Source organism: Dendrobates tinctorius, unplaced genomic scaffold (genome assembly GCF_039654945.1).
Source record: "Dendrobates tinctorius isolate UK_male_01 unplaced genomic scaffold, ASM3965494v1 ptg000156l, whole genome shotgun sequence".
Lineage (NCBI taxonomy): Eukaryota > Metazoa > Chordata > Amphibia > Anura > Dendrobatidae > Dendrobates > Dendrobates tinctorius.
This window is the reverse complement of record NW_027361823.1, coordinates 8,752,614-8,769,188: the sequence shown is the minus strand read 5'-3', so window position 1 is coordinate 8,769,188 and position 16,575 is coordinate 8,752,614. Positions and strand designations below refer to the sequence as shown.

The 16,575-nt window shown below is 41.4% G+C and overlaps 1 long non-coding RNA gene across 2 annotated transcripts in view; it reads right to left on the bottom strand.

The window, feature by feature from the left end:
* LOC141051314 (uncharacterized) overlaps positions 1–14,820 on the bottom strand; it is a 132,489-nt gene extending 117,669 nt beyond the window's left edge. The window contains exons 1-3 of one of the 2 annotated variants that reach the window (XR_012220621.1): positions 14,623–14,820; positions 13,326–13,458; positions 917–1,711 (exon numbers count right to left, since the gene is read on the bottom strand). This is a non-coding gene — a long non-coding RNA (uncharacterized lncRNA). Of the gene's footprint in view, positions 1–916; positions 1,712–13,325; positions 13,459–14,622 lie in introns of those variants that run through there. The other variant, XR_012220620.1, reaches the window with a different exon arrangement.
* Positions 14,821–16,575: the final 1,755 nt, after the last annotated feature.

Sequence of the window (16,575 nt, the reverse complement as noted above, 5' to 3'; positions counted from 1 at the left end):
CTTCCACACAGGCAGCCTGTTTGGGAGTGTTTGCAAAAAAACACACTGAGGAGAAGTGAATCAAGGTTCTATTGACAGATGAGAGCAAGATTGTTCTTATTTGGTCTAAATACCGCAGACAGTTTGTGAGGCGACCCATAAGCACTGAATTCAAGCCACAGTACATTGTGAAGACTGTAAAACAATAATGTGCAAGCATCACATACTAAGCACCACGGGCCAGTTTAAATATATTAAAATATTGTAAGCGATCATGGTGACTTATGCTGAAGAAGAAATGTCCTTGTAATGGGTTTCAGCGAGACAATGACCCTAGACACACCAGCAAGCGGGCAACAACCTGGCTCCAGACCAACAAAACTCAAGTTATGAAGTGTCCGCCCAATCGCCAAACCTCAATCCGTTAGTGAATTTGTGAAGTGACATCAAAATGGTGTTTTTGGTACAAAACCTAAGGATGCAAAAGTACTTTGCAATGATTTTTTACAACATCAAGAAATGAAAACATGAAATGCAAATACATTATTATTTTATGTATTATGGGCTTTGAGCACTATTTCTGCAAAGACAATGATGATTTGCTTACACGACAGCACCAGACATGCAAATAAACCTGTGGGTATTTCAATAACAATGTAATTCAATGATCTGCTAGGTTACATCTTATAATACTGTGGCTTGTAGCACAAATACAGCATGTAAATACGTCAGTGACAGTGTAGCCGACCTCCAGGATTTATCTTAGATTGTTCTCTGTGAATGGGCGATGCAGTGAGCCTGTGTAATCAGGCTACTAAGCGACCACCGATCAGTGACTGCCAGGTAGTGACTGCAATCAGCTCGTGCAAACCCACCCGAAGTCTATGTCAGTATGAAGACTGGTTCCTAGAATAAGCCAAAGTATAGAAGCCTAATGAAATGTATTGATATTTATTTTATTCACTTTATTCACTTATTACAATCAGCAAACAGCGACAACATTACTGAATGAGCAGAAATCATCCGGATAGAAGAAACTCATTTTTATTAAAAACTTGTATGAAGATAAAACCAAATAAAATAAAAAACTATTAAGCATTTTTTTGTAAATTAGCTGTCCAAATGTGACAGAGTTCTCTTAATATCGACACAGTATTAGGCCCCATTCACATCAGTGTTTTTGATCAGTATTTTATCAGTATTTGTGTGCCAAAACAGAGAACAGGTATCAGTCTTTCAGTTAAAGTTTTTCTATGTACGTTCCACTCCTGGTTTTGGCATAGAAACACTGATGCAAAAATACTGACATGTGAATGAGGCCTAAAAGAGCAACCGCTGACCTGTAGCCGGACCCTCTGTAATGAGATGTGCAGGGTGACATATCTCGCACAACCCTATTTGCAGGCCATCTGATTTGGTAAGTGATCCAGCTGTAACAATACCACTTTATATATACAATGTAATCCGGAAAGATGTCGGTGATGACTGTGAAATAACAATATTGTAGCCCCCATTGAACAGGAATGATTAGTGGCGCCATTTCCCAGTTGCAGACAGTCAGTGATGGTGACGGAGAGTTGATCACCTTTACTCGCTGCTCTTTAGGATCGTAGCCATTTTCTGAAACCATCTGACTTTGAACTCGGCATCAGACGGCATTATGAAAGAGGTCAATGTCTGAGTGGTTTTTGTGTCCGTTTGTTCTTTCTGCCAAAATATCTTCACCCATAACCTAAGGATTAAAAAAAAGGTTAATTGTCACTAGCTTTATTTTTTCTCTAATTTAGCATTTGAATTAAATTTCATGCCTTAAATGAAAATCTTACCTGCGATGTCCACAAAACTGAGCACCAATACATAAGCCCCCAAATAGTGTCACCTCTGTTACCCAGTCTGTGCAGCCTACAGGACCATTAACCCCTTTACCCCCAAGGGTGGTTTGCACGTTCATGACCGGGCCAATTTTTACAATTGTGACCACTGTCCCTTTATGAGGTAGGCCAATCCGCAGGGTAGAGGGAAGAGCGCCAGGGAGGCTAGTCCTGATCTCGCACACCCCAATAAGTTTGCTAAGTTGGCAGATGAGGGGAGTGTTAGTGCAGGAGTAGCACTGCTGCAGCAAGGCATGTCCTCTGAAAGCCGGAGGAGAAGTGTCTGCTCCAGTAAGGGGGGAAATAGGAGAGCAGGGCAGGCCAGACAGGTGCTGGTAGTGGGGGACTCAATTATTAGGGGAACAGATAGGGCAATCTGTCACAAAGACAGGGATCGTTGAACAGTGTGCTGCCTACCTGGCGCTTGAGTCCGACACAGCGCTGATCGGGTTTTCAGATTACTGGGAGGGGCTGGTAAGGATCCAGCGGTCATGGTGCACATTGGCACAAATGACAAAGTTAGAGGTAGGTGGAAGGTCCTTAAAGATGATTTCAGGGAATTAGGCTGCAAGCTTAAAGCAAGGACCTCCAAGGTGGTATTTTTGGAAATACTTCCTGTACCACGTGCCACGCCAGAGAGGCAACGGGAGATTAGGGAGGTTAAGAAGTGGCTCAGGAATTGGTGTAGGAAGGAGGGGTTTGGGTTCGTGGAGAACTGGGCCGACTTCTCAGTTGGCTACAGGTTCTACGCTAGGGACGGGCTGCACCTAAATGGGGAGGGTGCAACTGTGCTGGGGAGAAAATGGCTAGAAGGTTGGAGGAGTGTTTAAACTAGGGACGGGTGATGGTATTCCTTTTATAGGAGGGGAAGACACTGCAGATAGAGACCTGGGCACAAATAATGAAATTGGAGGTGGGGGTGGCATGGGGGGTGGGGTTAGAACAGTTGATAATTTAAGAAAGAATAGAGGTACAGAGAGATACATAAAGTGCATGTATACTAATGCCAGAAGCCTCGCTAACAAAATGGAGGAATTAGAATTAATTTTGTTGGAACATAATTATGATATGGGGGGGATATCTGAGACCTGGCTGGATGAGAGCCATGACTGGGCGGTTAATTTACAGGGATGTAGTCTGTTCAGAAATGACCGTACAAATAAGCGAGGGGGAGGTGTGTGTTTATATGTTAAATCATCCTTAAAACCCATCCTGCGTGATAATATATATGAATCTAATGAAAATGTCCCTGTGGGTGGAGATAAGGGGAGGGGGAAAAATAATAAATTACTGATAGGGGTTTGTTATAAGTCTCCAAAAATAATGGAAGCAACAGAGAATATCCTCATAAAGCAAATAGATGAAGCTGCGACTCAAGGAGAAGTCATTATTATGGGGGACTTCAACTACCCTGAAATACATTGGGGAACCGAAACCTGCAGTTCCAGCAAAGGTAATAGGTTTTTGACAACTATGAGAGACAATTACCTTTCACAACTGGTTCAGGACCCAACAAGAGGGGGGGCACTGCTAGACCTAATATTAACCAACAGGCCAGACCACATATCAAATGTAAGGGTTGAGGGTAACTTGGGTAATAGTGATCACAAAATAATGTATCCTTTAATAAGATGTGTAGTAGAGGGGTTACAAGGACACTAAACTTCATGAAAGCAAATTTCCAACGGATGAGAGATGATTTTGGTGCAATTAACTGGGACGATATCCTGAGACATAAAAATACACAAAGAAAATCGGAGACGTTTATTAGCATCCTGAATAGCACCTGTGCACAATATATACCGTATGGGAATAAACATGCGAGAAATAGGAAGAAACCACTATGGCTATATAGAGCTGTAAGGGGCGCAATAAGGGACAAAAAGAAAGCATTTAGAGAATTAAAGCAAGTAGGTAGTAATGAGGCATTAAAATAAATACAGAAAATTAAATAAATTCTGTAAAAAGCAAATCAAGACAGCAAAGATTGAGACAGAGAGGCTCATTGCCAGAGAAAGTAAAAATAATCCCAAAATATTCTTTAATTATATAAATAGTAAGAAACTAAAAAATGATAGTGTTGGCCCCTTAAAAATAGTCTGGGTGAAATGGTAGATGAGGATGAGGAAAAAGACAATATGCTAAATGACTTTTTTTCAACAGTATTTACACAAGAAAATCCCATGACGGATAACATGAACAGTGATAAAAAATCTCCATTAAATGTCACCTGCTTAACCCAGCAGGAAGTACGGTGGCGTCTACAAATCACTAAAATTGACAAATCCCCGGGCCCGGATGGGATACACCCCCAATTACTGCAAGAATTAAGTACAGTCATAGATAGACCATTATTTTTAATCTTTAAAGATTCCATAATAATAGGGTCTGTACCACAGGACTGGCGTATAGCAAATGTGGTACCAATATTCAAAAAGGGGACAAAAACTGAACTTGGAAATTATAGGCCAGTAAGTTTAACCTCAACTGTGGATAAAATCCTGGAGGGTTTTCTATGAGATACTATACTGGAGTATCTGAAGAAGAATAACCTCATGACCCAATATCAACATGGGTTTACGAGGGACCGTTCCTGTCAGACTAATCTGATAAGCTTTTATGAAGAGGTAAGTACTGGACTGGACCAAGGGAATGCAGTGGACGTGGTGTACATGGACTTTTCAAAAGCTTTTGATACGGTGCCACACAAAAGGTTGATAATAAAATGAGAACAATGGGGATAGGGGAAAATATTTGTAAGTGGGTTAAGAGCTGGCTCAGGGATAGGAAACAAAGGGTGGTTATTAATGGACCACACTCGGACTGGGTCACGGTTAGCAGAGGGGTACCACAGGGGTCAGTATTGGGCCCGCTTCTTTTTAACATATTTATTAGTGACCTTGTAAGAGGCATAGAGAGTGGAATTTCAATATTTGCAGATGACACTAAACTCTGCAGGGTAATCAATACTGAGGAGGACAATTTTATATTACAGGAGGATTTATGTAAACTAGAGGCTTGAGCTGATAAATGGCAAATGAGCTTTAATGAGGATAAATGTAAGGTCATGTACTTGGATAGAACAAGATGTTTAATTATGTCGTTAATTGTAAAACACTGGGCAAAACTGTCACTGAAAAAGACCTGGGTGTATGGGTGGACGACAAACTCACATTTAGTGGCCAGTGTCAGGCAGCTGCTGCAAAGGCAAATAAAATAATGGGATGTATTTAAAGAGGCATAGATGCTCATGAGGAGAATATAATTTTACCTCTATATAAGTCACTAGTGCGACCACACTTAGAATACTGTGTACAGTTCTGGTCTCCGGTGTACAAGAAAGACATAGCTGAACTAGAGTGGGTGCAGAGAAGAGCAACCAAGGTTATTAGGGAACTGGGGGGTCTGCAATACCAAGATAGGTTATTACACCTGGGGTTATTTAGTTTGGAAAATCGAAGGCTTCGGGGTGATCTTATTACAATGTATAAATATATGCGGTGACAGTACAAAGACCTTTCTAATGATCTTTTTACTCTTAGACCTGTGACAGGGACAAGGGGGCATCCTCTACGTCTGGAGGAAAGAAGGTTTAAGCATACTCACAGACGCGGATTCTTTACTGTAAGAGCAGTGAGACTATGGAACTCTCTGCCCTATGATGTTGTAATGAGTGATTCCCTACTAAAATTTACGAAGGGACTGGATGCCTTTATTGAAAAGTATAATACAGGGTATATACACTAGTTTCCTTAATATTGCTTTGATCCAGGGAGCTAGTCTGATTGCCGTATGTGGAGTCGGGAAGGAATTTTTTCCCCCAATGTGAAGCTTACTGATTGTCACATGGGTTTTTTTTGCCTTCCTCTGGATCAACATGTTAGGGCAAGTTAGGATAGGATATGGGTTGAACTAGATGGACTTAACCCCTTACCTACAAGGGACTTAATATTCCGTCCATGTGACCCTGGACCTAATTACCATGGACGGAATATTACGTCCCAGCGATCAGCGGCGCCCACGTAGTGAGCGCCGCTGATCGCGGCCGGGTGTCAGCTGATTATCACAGCTGACACCCGGCACAATGTGTCAGGGGCGGTCACGGACCGCCCCGGACACGTTAACCCCTTGTACACCGCGATCAAACGCGATCGCGGTGTACCGGGGGTTAAAGGGAAGCATCGGCAGGGAGGGGGCTCCCTCCTTGCTTCCCTGAGCCCCCCACGGCAGCGCAATGTGCAGTGCTGCTGCGGGGTCTCTTTCCCTACAGGTCCCCGGATCCAAGATGGCGACGGGGGCCTTCGGGGGCCTGTAGGGAGCTGACTTCCTCACTGCCTGCAAAGCGCAGGCATGAGGAAGTCTGCAGAACTGCCTGTGACAGATTGCTGATCTGTCACAGTGATCTGTGATGTGACAGATCAGTGATCTGTGATGTGACAGATCAGCGATCTGTCACAGGACAGTGATGTCCCACCTGGGACAAGGTAATAAAGTAAAAAAAAAAGTGTTAAAAATTATTTTAAAAAAATCGCTAAATAAATTAGTAAAAAAAAAAAAATATTCCCCAATAAATCCATTTTTTCAAAATAATAAAAAAAACAAACAATAAAAGTACACATATTTGGTATCGCCACGTCCGTAGCGACCCGCCCTATAAAACTGTCCCATTAGTTAACCCCTTTAGCGAACCCCTTAAAAAATAAAAATAAAAAACGAAGCAAAAAATAATGATTTATTATCATACCACCGAACAAAAAGTGCAATAATGCGCGATCAAAAAGACGCATATAAATATCCATGGTACCGCTGAAAACGTAATCTTGTCCGCAAAAAATGAGCTGCCATACAGCATCATCCGCAAAAAAATAAAAAGTTATAGCTCGCGATACAAAAATAATTATTTTTTATATAAAATTGTTTTCATTGCAAAAAACCGACAAAACATAAAAAAATGACCTAAATGAGGTAACACTGTAACCGTACTGCCCCTTAGAATAAAACCGCTTTATCAATTTTATCGCAAGCGGAACGGCGTAAACGCACCACCCAAAAGAAATTCATGAAACGCTGGTTTTTGTTCATTCTGTGTCCCAAAAATCGGAATAAAAAGCGATCAAAAAATGTCACGTGCCCGAAAATGGTACCAATGAAAACGTCAACTCGTCCTGCAAAAAATAAGACCTCACATGACTCGGTTGGTCAAAATACGGAAAAATTATAGCTCACAATATGTGGTGATGCAAAAACTATTTTTACAATAAAAAGCGTCTTTTAGCGTCTGACAGCCGCCAAACATAAAAACCCGCCATAAATAGTAAATCAAACCCCCCTTTGTCACCCCCTTAGTTAGGGAAAAATAATAAAACTAAAAGAAAATGTATTTATTTCCATTTTCCCATTAGGGTTAGGGCTAGGGTTAGGGCTAGGGTTAGGGCTAGGGTTAGGGCTAGGAGTGTGTTGGGGTTAGGGTTGGAGTTATAATTGGGGGATTTCCACTGTTTGGGCACATCAGGTGCTCTCCAAAGGCAACATGGCGTCTGATCTCAATTCCAGCCAATTCTGCGCTGAAAAAGTCAAATGGTGCTCCTTCCCTTCCAAGCTCTGCCATGCGCCCAAACAGTGTTTTACCCCCACATATGGGGTATCAGCCTACTCAGGACAAATTACAAAACAACTTTTGGGGTCCAATTTCTCCTGTTACCCTTAGGAAAATAAAAAATTGGGGGCAAAAATATCATTTTTGCGGAAAAAAATGATTTTTTTTATTTTCACGCCCAGGCGTTATAAACTTCTGTGAAGCACTTGGGGGTTCAAAGTGCTCACCACACATCTAGATAAGTTCCGTGGGGGGTCTAGTTTCCAAAATGGGGTCACTTGTGGGGAGTTTCAATAGTTTAGGTACATCAGGGGCTCTCCAAACGCACTTGACACCCACAGACCAATTCATCAAAGTCTGCATTCCAAAACGTCACTACTTCCCTTCCGAGCCCCGACGTGTGCCCATACAGTAGTTTTCTCCCACATATGAGGTATCAGCGTACTCAGGACAAATTGGACAACAACTTTTGGGGTCCAATTTCTCCTGTTACCCTTGGGAAAATAAAAAAAATTGGAGACTAATTGATCATGTTTGCGGAAAAAATACGATTTTTTTATTTTCATGCCTGGGCATTATAAACTTCTGTGAAGCACTGGGGGGATCAAAGTGCTCACCACACATCTAGATAAGTTTCTTGGGGGGTCTAGTTTCCAAAATGGTGTCATTTGTGGGGGTTTCTACTGTTTTGGTACATCAGGGGCTTTCCAAACGCGACATGATGTCCGATCTCAATTCCAGCCAAAAACGTCAAATGGTGCAGCTTCCCTTCCGAGCTCTGCCATGCGCCCAAATAGTGGTTTACCCCCACATGTGGGGTATCAGCGCACTCAGGATAAATTGCACAATATCTTTTAGGGTCCTGTTACTCTTGGAAAAATAAGAATTGAGGGTGAAAAGATCATTTTTGTGGAAAAAATATGATTTTTTAATTGTACGGCTTTATGTTATAAACTTCTGTGAAGCCCTTGGGGGTTCAAAGTTCTCACCACACATCTAGATAAGTTCCTTGGGGGGTCTAGATTCCAAAATGGTGTCATTTGTGGGGGGTTTCCACTGTTTTGGTACATCAGGGGTTTTCCAATCGCGACATGGTGTCCGATCTCAATTCTAGCCAAAAACGTCAAATGGCGCTGCTTCCCTTCCGAGCTCTGCTATGCGCCCAAATAGTCATTTACACCCACATATGGGGTATCAGCGTACTCAGGACAAATTGCACAATAAATTTTAGGGTCCTGTTACCCTTGGAAAAATAAAAATTGGGGGTGAAAAGATCATTTTTGTGGAAAAAATATAATTTTTTAATTGTACCGCTGTACGTTATAAACTTCTGTGAAGCCCTTGTGGGTTCAAAGTTCTCACCACATATCTAGATAAGCTCCTTGGGGGGTCTAGTTTCCAAAATGGGGTCACTTGGGGGGGTTTCCACTGTTTAGGTACATCAGGGGCTCTCCAAACGCGACATGGCGTCCGATCTGAATTCCAGCCAATTTTGCATTGAAAAAGTCAAACGGTGCTCCTTCCCTACTGAGGTCTGCCATGCGCCGAAACAGTGGTTCCCCCCCACATATCAGGTATCAGCGTACTCAGGACAAATTGCACAATAACTTTTGCAGTCCAATTTCTCCTGTTACCCTTGGTAAAATAAAGAAAATTGAACCTGAAGTATTTTTTTTGTGAAAAAAAGTTAAATGTTCATTTTTTTTTTAAAATATTCAAAAAATTCCTGTGACGCACCTAAAGGGTTAATAAACTTCTTGAATGTGGTTTTAAGCACCTTAAGGGGTGCAGTTTTTAGAATGGTGTCTCTTTTGGGTATTTTCTATCATATAGACCCCTCAAAGTGGCTTCAAATGTGGTCCCTAAAAATAAAATGGTGTTGCAAAAATGAGAAATCGCTGGTCAATTTTTAACCCTTATAACTTCCTAACAAAAAAAAATTTTGGTTCCAAAATTGTGCTGATGTAAAGTAAACATGTGGGAAATGTTATTTATTAAGTTTTCTGTGTGCCGTATCGCTGTGATTTAAGGGCATAAAAATGCAAAGTTGGAAAATTGCGAAATTTTCAAAATTTTCGCCAAATTTCCGTTTTTTTCACAAATAAACGCAAGTTATTTGAATGAAACTTTATCACTAGCATGAAGTACAATATGTCACGAGAAAACAATGTCAGAATCACTGGGATCCATGGAAGCGTTTCAGAGTTATGACCTCATAAAGGGACAGTGGTCAGAATTGTAAAAATTGGCCCGGGAGTTAACGTGCAAACCACCCTTGGTAGTGAAGGGGTTAAAGTCTTCCTTCAACCTTAATAACTATATTACTATGTTAACTTTATTCTCTTTTGCACAAGGAAAGACTAGAAACAATGGGATGAAACTGAATGGGAGGAGACAAAGATTAGATATTAGAAAAAACTTTTTGACAGTTAGAGTGATCAATGAGTGGAACAGGCTGCCATGAGAGGTGGTGAGTTCTCCTTCAATAGAAGTCTTCAAACAGAGGCTGGACAGACATCTGTCTGGGATGATTTAGCGAATCCTGCTTTGAGCAGGGGGTTGGACCAGATGGCCCAGGAGGTCCCTTCCAACTCTACGATTCTATGATTATATGATTTCCCATATGTTTACTTTACATTGGCACAATTTTGGAACCAAAATTTTTTTTTTAGGAAGTTATAAGGGTTAAAAGATGACCAGCGATTTCTCATTTTTGCAACACCGTTTTATTTTTATGGACCACATCACATTTGAAATCACTTTGAGGGGTCTATATGATAGAAAATACCCAAAGTGATACCATTCTAAAAACTGCACCCCTCAAGGTGCTCAAAACCACATTCAAGAAGTTTATTAACCCTTCAGGTGCGTTACAGGAATTTTTTGAATGTTTAAAAAATTAAAATGAACATTTAACTTTTTTTCACAAAAAATTACTTCAGGTCCAATTTTTTTTATTTTACCAAGGGTAACAGGAGAAATTGGACACAAACGTTACTGTGCAATTTGTCCTGAGTACACTGATACTTGATATGTGGGGGGGAACCACTGTTTCGGCGCATGGAAGAGCTCAGAAGGGAAGGAGCGCCGTTTGACTTTTTCAATGCAAAACTGGCTGGATCGGACACCATGTCACGTTTGGAGAGCCCTGATGTGCCTAAACAGTGGAAACCCCCCACTAGTGACCCCATTTTGGAAACTAGACACCCCAAGGAACTTATCTAGATGTGTGGTGAGAACTATGAACCCCCAAGGGCTTCACAGAAGTTTATAACCTACAACTGTACAATTAAAAAATCATATTTTTTCAACAAAAATCATCTTTTCACCCCCAATTTTTATGTTTCCAAGGGTAACAGGACACCAAAAGTTATTGTGCAATTTGTTCTGAGTACGCTGATACCCCATATGTGGGGGTAAACGACTATTTAGGTGCATTGCAGAGCTCGGAAGGGAAGCTGCGCCATTTGACTTTTTTGGCTCGAATTGAGATCGGACGCCATGTCATGTTTGGAGAGCCTCTGATGTGCCTAAACAGTGGAAACGCCCCACAAGTGACCCCATTTTGGAAACTAGACCCCCCCAAGGAACTTATCTAGATGTGTGGTTTATAGGCGCACAGTAAAACATACAAAAACAAAACAGATTTTACAGGGAAATATGTTAAGGGACATCCTTTCCAGGGTAATAATTTGCATGTAAGGCAAAAGAAATAACCCCCCAAAAATGTTCCTCCACCACTTTTGCTATGTTCACATGAATTGTTTTTGATGCGTTTTTCAATGTCACCATTGCTTTCAACCGATACTAATACATTTACTGGGAAATGTCATTGTAGCATTTAACAACCTTAGCTGGCCATGTGGTGTGTGACACATCATCAGACACATCTTGTTTCATTTATGAAGGAGGGACTCTAGATTATGTAATGCAACTCCCACAGGGAGACTATGTAGTATAATGCACCCCCAAAAGGCAGACTCTATATAGTATAACGCAACCTAAATAGTCTGACTCTATTTTGAATAATTTCATCCCCAATAGGCAGACTCTATATTGTATAATGCACTCCCCATAGGGATACTATATATAGTATAAACTACCCCCATAGGCAGACTATATTGTACAATGCAGCCAATATAGGGAGACACTATATTGTATAATGCACCACCATAGTAATGTGAGGTCTTATTTTTTGCGGGACGAGTTGATGTTTTTATTGGTACCATTTTCGGGCACGTGACATTTTTTGATCACTTTTTATTCCCTTTTTTGTGATGCAGAATGAACAAAAATCAGTATTTCATGAATTTATTTTGGGGGGTGCGATTACAACGTTCCGCGTACGGTAAAATTGATAAAGCGGTTTTATTCTTCGGGTCAGTACGATTACAGCGATACCTCATTTAGGTCGTTTTTTTATGCTTTGGTACTTTTATGCAATGAAAACAATTTTATATAAAAAATAATTATTTTTGCATCGCTTTATTCTGCGAGCTATAACTTTTTTTTATTTTTTCACTGATGACACTGTATGGCAGCTCTTTTTTGAGGGACAAGATGACATTTTCAGCGGAACCCTGGTTATTTATATCCGTCTTTTTGATTGCGCGTTATTGCACTTTTTGTTCGGTATGATAATAAAGCATTGTTTTTTGCTTTGTTTTTTATTTTTATTTTTTAAGGGGTTTGCTAATGGGACAGTTTTATAGGGCGGGTCATTACGGATGCGGCGATACCAAATATGTGTACTTTTATTTTTTTATTTCCAAAAAATGAATTAGGGAATTTTTTTTCTTTTTATTTATTTAGCAATTTTTTTTATAAACTATTTTTACACTTTTTTTTTTACATTATTACATTGTCTCAGGGGGACATCACGCTCATGTGTCAGATCGCTGATCTGACACATCACACAGCACTGTGTCAGCGATCTGACAGGCTCTGCACAAGGCTTCCTCATGCCTGCGCTTCCTCATGCCTGCAGGCCCCCGAAGGCCCCCGCGGCCATATTGCGCTGCGCTGGGGGGTCTCAGGGAAGCACGGAGGGAGCCCCCTCTCTGCCAATGCTTCCCTAATCCCCCGTGACCGCCTCTGACACATAGTGCCGGGTGTCAGCTGTGATAATCAGCTGACACCCAGGAGCGCCACTGATCGCGATGACGTACTATCCTGTCCCCGGTCCCGTAGACGGGATAGTACGTCAGATGTCAGGAAGGGGATAATGGTCGTCAATCTTGGTGACTCGTCCTGTGTCCATTTGTGACACAGCCTCAGTATAGGCATTTCCATCTGTTTGGGTCTATAATGTAGGTAACATTGCAGATAGTGGTGGAGACTAATCAGAGGGAAGGCAAGAACAAAGGGCAAACTGTTTTTTCAATGGGTATTTGGAAAATTACCTTTTTATCCCATCAGGAGGGACCCTATATATAAAGGCATCCCACAATAATCACAGACATGGTAGAAGAGAGGCAGGCTTGGACTGGCTGACAGGAGAATCCTCCGGTGGGCCCCCATTTTGGAGTGGCCACCACCCTTTTATATGAGCGGTACTCAGGACTATATACTTGAATCATTGTGTACAGACAAAGGCAGCATCTTATTCATTAACAATCTACCCAGTTCATTGTTCTATAAATTTGTGATTGAGGATAATGTCACATTTGCATGTAGTTGAAAATAGGGGCCCTGGAGTTGGTTACTGGTGGGCCCTTGGCATCCGACACTGGGGATTGGTCAGACGGGACAACCATTACAGGCACCGGATCAGTCTTTATTGGCCGCTTTTCCAATAGCTTTATTCAATCTTATCTAATGTTATTTTCTTTAGAGAGAATAAAAATTGACCTAAAAAGTTAAAAACCAAATGTGCTCACCTCCACTATGAGCGCTGTTTGCTCCTCTAATAATCCGAGCTTTTCTAATTGTTTTTCTATTTGCTCCTGTGTCTTCATATTGTTCTCCAGTACAAATGATGCCTGCTGGGGCTGTATGAGCCGTAATAGGAGCCTATGAGAAGAACGATCACAGGTTAGGCAGATCTGTGTGAGACGTTATTCAGACGCCCGTGTTGCATGTACCGGTTGTATCAGTGTTTTTCATGGATACAACAGGCCCCCATTATAATCTATGGCGCTATTCACACCACCGTGTTCTGTCACAGACCTTGTGTCCATTTTTCTCCGGTATCATAGATGAAAAGGGCCAACACAAGTGTATGGGACTGTGAGAAACATGTACAGCACACGGAAGGCATTGGTGAACTGCTTGTATATAACATTGTAAAGAATAAGAGAAACTTTGTAATTTATTCATCTGTGAAAAACACTGATGACAAAACGGACACACGGACCAAACACTGAGGAACATGGATGCAAAACATTGATGACACCGGCACCGACTGTCATCTCCTATGGAGGACCATAGCTGTGATTTCAGGGGGACTTGCAGTAAGCTGCCTGTCTGCCGATAGCTCTTCCCCCTTCTCTATAGAATTTTAGAAGCACCAACTGTCATCACCTATCTCTGTAATATGAAAATTTACCTTCATTAAAAACTGATATTACAGATGTTACCATGAATTAATAGTGACTGATCAGTCCAGCAGGAGAAAGGAGCAGATATGTCTGATCAGATATATTATAAAGTTACTTAATTTTACAGGAAGTATTAATTTATTAAATAAAAATTAAAATGATGGTTACTCCATAACTAATAAAGAACTTAGGCCCTGATTTTCGCCAGTCTTGATGAAGGGGCCTATTGGAGTGAGGTGCATGTCTCTTAATGAACCAGAAGCATCTGAGGAGTAGTTTGTGCCTAGTCACAAATATTACACCAATAGGAGACTGGAGTAAGATTTCTGGCATAAGGGAGGCCTCCTTCCCATCACCATCTTGCCCATTTTGTCAGAGCTGGGTGAAACTGCTGTGAAAATGCCGAAAAACTCCGAGCTGTGCAAAACCTTTTGCAAATTTTCAAGATGTTTTACATAAGAATTGTGGGATAATCACCTTGGTTAATCGGGACCAAAGTGCTCCTAATATTTTTATACTTCATTACTACATCCTCCCCCGAAGAGCTGGCCCTAGGAGCTGACACTCGCCGGGAGTTTGGTCACTTAGGCTGCAGGACTGCTCGTCTGGCCTCTCAGTACAGAGGAGGTCTATATACCTTGCCCTAATGAAGCAGGCACATGACCACGTCCACAGCTGCTCCCTGCTTGTGTCGGCCGTCAGAGAGGAAGAGTCACTTCTATTACAGGGTCCTAGCTCGCAGTTATCTCTGGATACGGTGGGGTCTCTTGCTCTCACAATGTCATGTACACATTGCTGTGCTCCTAGTGGTGTCTGAGCGCATGATGGGGTTGGACAATCTAAGACGGGCAGGAAAATAAGTATAGAATCCAATTTATCCAAATTAAAAGATGGGGATGTCACAGTTTCCCAAGGAGACTGCCTCACTAATGGGGTACTCCAGAAACAAAGACAAAAGGACCTAATGGGAGAGGGGGTGACACAGACAAATTCATTGAGAACTGCATTTGTGTAGACAAAGTAGAATTAGCAAATGAGCTATAAAGAGCCTGAAAAGGACGGTCCCCACAAAGCCAGAGTTAGTGTGGTAGATGTCACATGCATCAGACAATGAGAGCGGAGCGCTTACACAGCTTCACATACGGAGAGGTCAGTGTTATGTGCAGATAGAGATGATGCAGTTTTCACAATCACCACACGATGGCAGCAGCGCTCTACACACAGAATGGGATCAGCAATAACAATCCTGCATATTACCTGCGGCTGCTTTCCTCCTGTCAGATGTGCTGATTATTCTTCAAATTATTATAATTAATTTTGTAGAGAATGCCGCCATATGTGTCCTTATTACTGCACCTGCTGTGTGGTTCTCTGTGCCCACTAAATTCTACCGCTAGAATATAGTCATGCTTGGTGCAAGTGCCCTAGAAAATAGTGCCCACATTTTGTCCTATAAAAAGGAATAATGCCCTGTGTGTGGCCCTTTGACGGTCACAGTAACCTGAGTTCCCCTATAACAATAAGTGCCCACTTTACATTTAATAATGTCCCGAGTCTCCCCCTGTACAGGTCCCCTCTAGAGAGTATGATGTTCTCTTATACACAGTATATTGCCCCCTCACCGTATAGAGCCCCCACACAGTATACTGACTCCTTAGCATCGCCCAAACTGTTTGATGGCTCCAACACTGAATGATGGCCCCCTACATAGCCTCTATATAGTATAATGCACCAGATTGCCCTCAATATAGTATAATGCACTCCCCATAGGCCTACTTATAGTATAATGCACTCCCTATAGGCCTACATATAGTATAATGCACTCCCCATACGCCCACATATAGTATAATGCACTCCCCATAGGCCTACATATAGTATAATGCACTCCCCATAGGCCTACTTATAGTATAATGCACTCCCCATAGGCCTACTTATAGTATAATGCACTCCCCATAGGCCTACTTATAGTATAATGCACTCCCCATAGGCCTACTTATAGTATAATGCACTCCCCATACGCCTACTTATAGTATAATGCACTCCCCATAGGCCTACATATAGTATAATGCACTCCCCATAGGCCTACATATAGTATAATGCACTCCCCATAGGTAGACTTTATATTGTATAATGCATTCCCCAAATGGACACTTTACAATGTATACTGCACTGCCATAAGATACCATATACACTTCATAGATAAAATCTCTTGCTCCAATATGTGCAGTTAGAATTGAATATAACCACTTGGTGGCATTATATAACTGGAGCAAAGAGATATATATATAGAATAGGACAATAATGAGAAAGTCGCACTTGAAACTAAATATATGGAGAAAGCAAACGACCAAAAAATCTCACGGAAAAATATAATAATACAAAATATAATTTATTAAACAATCAACAAAACCAGGACATGTGGAAAACACAGTGACATGGGAGATCCAAGTCTGCTTGTGCATGCAGAAAAAACCATGGGACACACATATAGCGGGAGGGGGATAAATATAACTCACATATATAGTGCAAAAATGAATAAAATTGTACTTGCTCATAGCAAAATTGCACATCCAAAATAGGCCTCATAAAG